We start from the raw sequence: 9207 nt of genomic DNA on the forward strand, positions 1-9207 counted from the left end.
TGGAGTTTGTGTCCCACCAAAGCTTTTTCTGCCTGATCAGACATTTTTCATCATCCTCATCAGAGACCAAGAAATCCCATGACCAACCGCAGCAGCACCACTGACCCAGAACACACACACACACACACACACTCCTCACAGAATCACAGATGTAAGTTTGTGCACATCTCACACTCTCAGCGGCTTATTTGTGTCTCACTACAAGCTTTTCTGACATTTTTATCATCATCATCATCATCATCATCATCATCATCATAAGAGACACAGAAATCCCACAACAACAAACCTGAAATACAGACACACGCACACACACACACTTAATGCACACATGTCCGGTTCACACACACATTTACACACTCCTCACAGAACGAGTCTGAGCTCATATCTCTCTCTCTCTCACATAGGCACACACACACACACACACACACACACTGAGAGTTTATGCACACATGTCCCGATCACACACACACACACACACTTACAGAGAGTGAAAGTATCTGTACTTACTCCAAACGCTGAAGAATCACAAAGCACTGACTGAAACACACGAGAGAAGCACACAATCATCAGTACGGCACGAGGAAGATGAGGAGGATGAAGATGCTGAAGAAGATGAAGAGCGTGATGAAGACTCACCCAAAAGCCTTCAGAGGAGCGCTGAGGATCCGGAGGAAGGTTTTATGTCTTTCTGTCACTCCAGCCAGAAACAGCCGCGATGAGGAGGATGAAGATGAAGATGAGGATGAAGAGCGTCTTATTCCACACACTGACAATCAGCCGCGATCATCCGCGCGTCCGACGCCCGCGAGCATCACAGAGAAACACGCGCACGCAGAGAGGAGATACCTGACTGTGTGTGTGTGTGTGTGTGTGTGTGTGTGTGTGTGTGCAGTTCCGCCTCGCGCCGCAGGGTGGCCGGAGAAACGCGCAGCACACTCCAGACTGAGCGAACAGCTTCATCTGATTAAATGAGCATTCACTTTGATCATTTTGCGATCATTAGATGAATGTTACTGCTGAACGGTCTGAAACGAGTAGAAAAAAAAAGTTATAAAAAAATAAATAGCTCCATGAATGATGTATAAATACCATTTTGAGAACATTATGAAAGCGCAGACAACTGATTAAAATGTGAAATGTTTTTTTAAAAAAAAGTGTTTGTTTGTTTTTCTTTCTTGGTTATACAAACTATAAGGAAACAAGTAGTGACATTAAAAAAAAAAAGTAGAAGAACGGCCAACTAAAATGTTTCAGAAAAAAAAACAATGTATAATGTTTCTGAGCTATTAAGCTGTTCTTTGAGGGAACGGCCAGAACGTTGCTTGTTATATGCGAGAGCACTAACACGAAGCGTCCTTGTAGTCCTGTGATTTTATAGACATGAACCACTAGTTCTTTAAAGATGCAGAAGTAGTGGTTCATGTTTATAAAACCATCTACATTATGAGCAATCCTTCCGCGGTTTAAAGCGGCAGAGCTGTGACTGTGACGCTTCATTGTGTTTCACAGATGAGCTGGAGATTCAGCAACGTCTGACATAGAAAACAACGAAGAGGCAGTTTCACCTCACACACTTGCAGGAGAGCCGCATAGTGAGTGAGTGTGTGTGTGTGTGTGTGTGTTTTAGTACACACACACACACACTCACTCACTCACTCACTCACTCTCACACACACACACACACACACTCACTCACACACTCACACACACACACACACTCACTCACTCACTCTCTCACACACACACTCACACACACACACACACACTCACACACACTCACTCACACACACACACACACACCCACACTCACTCACACACACACACGCACACACACACACACACACTCACACACACACACACTCACTCACACACTCACACACACACACACACTCACTCACTCACTCTCTCACACACACACTCACACACACACACACACACTCACACACACTCACTCACACACACACACACACACCCACACTCACTCACACACACACACGCACACACACACACACACACTCACACACACACACACTCACTCACACACTCACACACACACACACACTCACTCACTCACTCTCTCACACACACACTCACACACACACACACACACTCACACACACTCACTCACACACACACACACACACCCACACTCACTCACACACACACACGCACACACACACACACACACTCACACACACACACACTCACTCACACACTCACACACACACACACACTCACTCACTCACTCTCTCACACACACACTCACACACACACACACACACTCACACACACTCACTCACACACACACACACACACCCACACTCACTCACACACACACACGCACACACACACACACACACTCACACACACACACACTCACTCACACACTCACACACACACACACACTCACTCACTCACTCTCTCACACACACACTCACACACACACACACACACTCACACACACTCACTCACACACACACACACACACCCACACTCACTCACACACACACACGCACACACACACACACACACTCACACACACACACACTCACTCACACACTCACACACACACACACACTCACTCACTCACTCTCTCACACACACACTCACACACACACACACACACTCACACACACTCACTCACACACACACACACACACCCACACTCACTCACACACACACACGCACACACACACACACACACTCACACACACACACACTCACTCACACACTCACACACACACACACACTCACTCACTCACTCTCACACACACACACACACACACACACACACACACTAACTCATACTCACACACACACACACACACACACTAACTCATACTCACTCACACACACACACACACACTAACTCATACTCACACACACACACACACACACACACACACACACACACTCACTCATACTCACACACACACACAGACGGTCATGTCACTTACTGTTAGCAATGAAGAGAGAGCAGAATAATGTCGGACAGAGAGAGAGAGACACTGCTCATTTTTCTCTTTATTAATGACGTGTGCATTATATCATGCTTAAATGTGAGTCGGAGCCTAATTAAAAAAAAGGGGGCCACAACAAAGACTTTTAATTGAATGTCAGTCCAGGAAGTGAACATCTGATTCCAGAGCAGCTCGTTTGCCTTTATTCGCTGCTCTACAACTGAAACGCATAGCTGCAAGGGCCGGTTTAAATTTAGAAAGAGCTCAGGAAGGAGAGAGCAATACAGTTACAGTGTCTCGCATGCTGAAGTCGGGCTGTGTTTGGCTGCAGGGCACACGAGAGCAGCAGCTCCTGAAGAAACTGCAGAGAAAGTGGCCGGATCGCATGTGCTGCGGCTCACAGCATCCAGCAGCTTCTGTCCCTCATCTGGACACAGACCTGTAAAACTCTGTCATGAGCCGTCAATGCCTCGTTGCGTCTTGAATCTGGGTCACGTATATGAAGGGAAATATTCAACTGCACAAATTTAATAAACCCCTGCTGGCTTTCTCTCTCCTTTGTCATCATTTTGGCTTATTATTTGCATTAAAATTGTAACATCTCAGCATGTTAACGAGGAGCCGAAGCACACAAAACAGCACATTCTCAGTCACTGTGTCTGGAATCAGCACTATGTCCGTCCTGTATGCAGACGACTGTAATATTTCAAAAATTTGTGTCATTTATAATCGCTGACTGCAGGATATCAGCAACTAGACTAGACAGCAGGTTAAAAGTTAACATGAAACTGTGTTTACAAGCCACTGAACTTCCTCAAAGTCACTTTTTTTCAGAGTGAAACACAGTGTTTTTGACCGACTTAAGTAGGACTTGAGCACATCTTTATATGTAACTCCATAATTACTTCTATTGTCTTTGAAATATGGTTAAAGTATTGATGAATGTACTCACATGCATTTATGATAAACTTAAATATACTTTAATACCACTGAAACTTGCAGTTTTATATATTTAGACACATTTGTAAATTTAGTGTAATTTAATTTGAAATATGTTAACTTTAAATGTAAAATTAAAATCAGGTTTTAGTATTAGTCAACACAGCAAAATAAGTCTACTTATTTAAACACAATACAATATTAAAACATTATGTAAAATGTCATTTTAAGTCAAACTTTTAATTTGATATTATTACAAAGGCCACTTTTTTAAAAGTGTACTTAAGTGTGTTTAGAAACAATACTTTCAATTACTTAAGTGGCCTTTTGTTTTATTGAATATCACTGAAATAAAAGGCAACTTAAGTGACTTAAAGAGAACAACCTTCATGTTTCTTAACACACTTAAGTACAATTTTATTTGCAAATGCATTTTGTTATATAAAATATACTTTTAAGATTGGAAGTACACTGCAAGTGCACATTTATTACGATCAAGGACACTTTTTAAAAAAGGGCTGAATGTGGAAGACTGAAGTCTGTGCCGTTGAAGTGACGTCAGTGAAAAGCAAACGTTTAGCAGAAGAGGAGCAAGTCATTTCAGTCAAACCATCGGGAAAACACTCTGCTTCACTTCACTGACAAAGTTTTGATCCCTGAGGTAACAGCAGTTGCCAGCAAACACCTGATCTGCTGCCGATGTACTTTGCATCTGAAAATATCCACATTGTTAAACGACATTCTGTGAAGTTTGTCTAGCAACCATTAGTCACTTGCCAATTAAAATCTCTAATGACTTAATACTTAGAAGTCTGTCTCTTTCTGTGGCAGCGTTCTGTGAATACTGAACAAACACCTGCGCTCTGAAGCGCCATCAGGATTCTAGCGGCTTCCGCACAGTCTTAATTGTGGAGGCTTCACATGCTGAGCGCTTCTCAACTAAACATTTATATTCCCAGCCTTCTCCTGCTCTCCCCGAGACGCCGTCACGCTCTTTCTCTTGGCTTTGAGAGCCAGGTCTTCCTAACCCATTGCTCTCATTTTACATATCACGTGCATATCTGACCCGAGATATTATAAAAGATGGGTGGAATCTGAGCTAAGCAAAGCACGTCTCACTCATCGATAAATAATTAACACTGATTGAGTAAATAAAAGTTGAGGGTTTTCAGGATTTCCTCTCAGATGTTTGATCAGATGTACTGGAGAAACGTACAGCGATTATACAATGAAGATCAGCCAGCATGGTGCGTTTTTACTGAAAATATAATGTTGATTGTTGGGTTCAATCAGAAATCTCTCTGATTTGGAAATTGGCTTGTGTGAGAAGGGCTGCTCTCTCTATAGGAAATACCTCTCTGTCTAAAGTTTGCTTTGTATGTACAATGCTTTTGATGGGAAACATTGGAGAAGAAAATCCTGTATGTTCTTTGATGCCAAACAGACTTCTTCTGAGTGATAGCTTGACCCTGTTACCCTGAAAATGTCAAAATTATGAAAGCCAAGGTTGTCAAACTGTAGTTTGAGAAGAAAAGAAAAAAACTCAAAACAAATGTAAAATATAAAAGCTAAAAATATTTAGTTGACCTCCTGAGGTTCACAATCAATATTTTCTAAGCAGCTCTTCTAAGTGTTTTTAAAATATTTATATGTCATTTCATAATTTCATAATAATACTTGATGATGAAATACTGCTGAATGCTCTGACGAGCATTTATGATAAACTCAAATATACTTATAAATGTTATTTCTTAAATGTAGTGCATTTAAAATATATTAACTTTACATACTGTATGAATTATATGTTAAACAAATCAAAATAAATGTACTTCTTTAAACCTTGAGAAACGAGTAAAACAGTGCTTTAAAATGTACTTTGAAGTAAAAATATTTATTTGACATCACAGCTCATATTTTAAAAGTGCACTTAAGTGTGTTTAGAAACACGGTGATAAAGGTATCTCTCTTTAAGTCACTTAAGGGGTCTTTTATTTCATTAATCCTAATATTATGTTCAAGTACAGTTTATACTTTAAAGATTTCAATTATGCATGCTACTTTTTCACAAAAGCTGAATGCAAGTGCCCAAATTTGATGGTCTGTGGAAAAGCAAATGTGAGGAAATGACCATAAAAGTCAAGGATGCCAATTTAGACAACCAAAACAAAAAATGCTAACCTCTTATGTAAAATAGAGAAGCTCATAAAATATTCAGTTGACCTCCTGAGGTTCACAATCAACATAAGCAACTCCTTTTCCTGAAAAAGAGCTTCAGGCCCTATAGTTTGTGCCTCGCTCAAAGATTCACCTGCACAGACACTCTAGGGAGGATTGCTGGTTTAGATGGAGGACTGAAGGTGGAGTAAAACATAAAATCATATTATCTAATGCCAAAGCTGCAAATAAAACCAGCCCTCCACCCTATTCTCAGTGTCTCGGCCCGTTCGTTCCTTTCTTCAGTAGTAAGTACACTGCCCAGACTGTTGGCCATGACTCGGACTGTCCCGTCTGTCCTCAAATCATTCCAATGCTCTAGAACGTCCCAGAATGCACCCGTGAGAATTAGCTGCTCACTTCACTATCTTACTTGAAATGCTGTCATGTATTCAACAGCCTCTAAATGACTTTCTGAACAAATGTAAAGCCAATGTCTTACCCCCCACTGGAGCCGTTGCAGTAGCTATATGATTTCTGACATTAACTACATATCTAACATTTAACACACCGTTAGTGAGATGGAGGCATGTTTAACAAACATTGACATTGCATAATGTCACTGTACCTTATAACAGCTTCAACAAAGATGCACAAGAAACAAGGAGAAAATCAGTACCAGCTACATTTTAATGCAACTTCTGATGAAATCGCATCGCAGGTAATCAAGTCTTCAGTGCACCAACCTTTAGTCAAACTGTAGTTTGAGAAGAAAAGAAAAAAACTCAAAACAAATGTAAAATATAAAAGCTAAAAATATTTAGTTGACCTCCTGAGGTTCACAATCAATATTTTCTAAGCAGCTCTTCTAAGTGTTTTTAAAATATTTATATGTCATTTCATAATTTCATAATAATACTTGATGATGAAATACTGCTGAATGCTCTGACGAGCATTTATGATAAACTCAAATATACTTATAAATGTTATTTCTTAAATGTAGTGCATTTAAAATATATTAACTTTACATACTGTATGAATTATATGTTAAACAAATCAAAATAAATGTACTTCTTTAAACCTTGAGAAACCAGTAAAACAGTGCTTTAAAATGTACTTTGAAGTAAAAATATTTATTTGACATCACAGCTCATATTTTAAAAGTGCACTTAAGTGTGTTTAGAAACACGGTGATAAAGGTGTCTCTCTTTAAGTCACTTAAGGGGTCTTTTATTTCATTAATCCTAATATTATGTTCAAGTACAGTTTATACTTTAAAGATTTCAATTATGCATGCTACTTTTTCACAAAAGCTGAATGCAAGTGCCCAAATTTGATGGTCTGTGGAAAAGCAAATGTGAGGAAATGACCATAAAAGTCAAGGATGCCAATTTAGACAACCAAAACAAAAAATGCTAACCTCTTATGTAAAATAGAGAAGCTCATAAAATATTCAGTTGACCTCCTGAGGTTCACAATCAACATAAGCAACTCCTTTTCCTGAAAAAGAGCTTCAGGCCCTATAGTTTGTGCCTCGCTCAAAGATTCACCTGCACAGACACTCTAGGGAGGATTGCTGGTTTAGATGGAGGACTGAAGGTGGAGTAAAACATAAAATCATATTATCTAATGCCAAAGCTGCAAATAAAACCAGCCCTCCACCCTATTCTCAGTGTCTCGGCCCGTTCGTTCCTTTCTTCAGTAGTAAGTACACTGCCCAGACTGTTGGCCATGACTCGGACTGTCCCGTCTGTCCTCAAATCATTCCAATGCTCTAGAACGTCCCAGAATGCACCCGTGAGAATTAGCTGCTCACTTCACTATCTTACTTGAAATGCTGTCATGTATTCAACAGCCTCTAAATGACTTTCTGAACAAATGTAAAGCCAATGTCTTACCCCCCACTGGAGCCGTTGCAGTAGCTATATGATTTCTGACATTAACTACATATCTAACATTTAACACACCGTTAGTGAGATGGAGGCATGTTTAACAAACATTGACATTGCATAATGTCACTGTACCTTATAACAGCTTCAACAAAGATGCACAAGAAACAAGGAGAAAATCAGTACCAGCTACATTTTAATGCAACTTCTGATGAAATCGCATCGCAGGTAATCAAGTCTTCAGTGCACCAACCTTTAGTGGATCAAGGCCATTGCATTTAACATAAATTTAAACTATAATAATTTCATTTAATTCAATTAACAAGCTACTGTATCCAAAAACATTCACATTCTTGCTAAAGTGTACTCCTTTTTCACAAGGATTACCAAGATAAAACCAAGAAAAGCAGATTAATCTCAGTAAGAGAGCACCCTGTTTTCTTTTCAATATGAAGTCTTCAGTCCATGACTCCAGCAGCAGAGTTGCTACTCGATGTTGCCGAGGATAACTGTAGGCTGGTTACACTAGGGAAACAAAGAATAGATCTGCCAGCATCACAGTCAACAAAAATAGTCCCTATTCACAATGTGAAAAATAAAAAAAGAAGAAGAAAGCGAACATGAAACTGAACTCAACTCAAAATCGAACAGGAAAGTCCAGGCTAAACTAGGGATTACGTATTGCAATTAATTCATGGAAGACCACAAGACAGTGCAGCAATTCTTTCCAAAGATCCACAGCACATGAGCATTTCACCCTGACTTCACCTCAATTCTTTCTCATTATCATCTCAGTGTGCTTCTGTAGCTCGCGGGTCAAGTGGGCTATCTAACAGGATTTCTTCCCTCAACCTCACACAGGGTCAAATACAGGTTCCCCCCATACTTAGGATGCAGGAGGCCGACCTCTACTGCATCTCAGGCTCTGGTTGGTTTTCAACCCTTGAACTTCCTAACAGCTTTAGGGCATTATGATGTAATACTGTGTGGGGCTTGACGATGCTTAACTCTGGTGACTTAGCTGGTACCACTTGACAGCACGGTACGTCACTGTAGGATTAAAAATGGTGTTTTGGCAGACACTAATTTGTTATACAGCCTACTTATAGGATAGTGCCACTCAGTTCTGCCCCTGGAGCCCCCACCACTATTTTAGATGTGTGGGGTTGAATTAAGGCCTCCTGTAGGGAATCAATGCATTTTTGTAAGAAAAATATCCATATTTAAAATTTTAGAAACAGTAATCTCTAGCTTCTGCTAACTGT

The 9207-nt window shown here is 40.2% G+C and overlaps 1 protein-coding gene across 9 annotated transcripts in view; it reads right to left on the bottom strand.

Moving 5' to 3' along the window:
• Positions 1 to 870, bottom strand: part of LOC107564123 (receptor-type tyrosine-protein phosphatase delta-like) — a 286174-nt gene extending 285304 nt beyond the window's left edge. For all 9 annotated transcript variants that reach the window (XM_016249124.1, XM_016249129.1, XM_016249126.1 and 6 more), the window contains exons 1-2: positions 637 to 870; positions 508 to 537 (exon numbers count right to left, since the gene is read on the bottom strand). The gene's annotated coding sequence lies outside the window, so the exon portion shown is untranslated. The remainder of the gene's footprint in view (positions 1 to 507; positions 538 to 636) is intronic.
• Positions 871 to 9207: the final 8337 nt, after the last annotated feature.

The sequence above is a fragment of the Sinocyclocheilus grahami genome, unplaced genomic scaffold (assembly GCF_001515645.1).
Source record: "Sinocyclocheilus grahami isolate Dianchi unplaced genomic scaffold, SAMN03320097.WGS_v1.1 scaffold912.1, whole genome shotgun sequence".
NCBI classification, from domain to species: domain Eukaryota; kingdom Metazoa; phylum Chordata; class Actinopteri; order Cypriniformes; family Cyprinidae; genus Sinocyclocheilus; species Sinocyclocheilus grahami.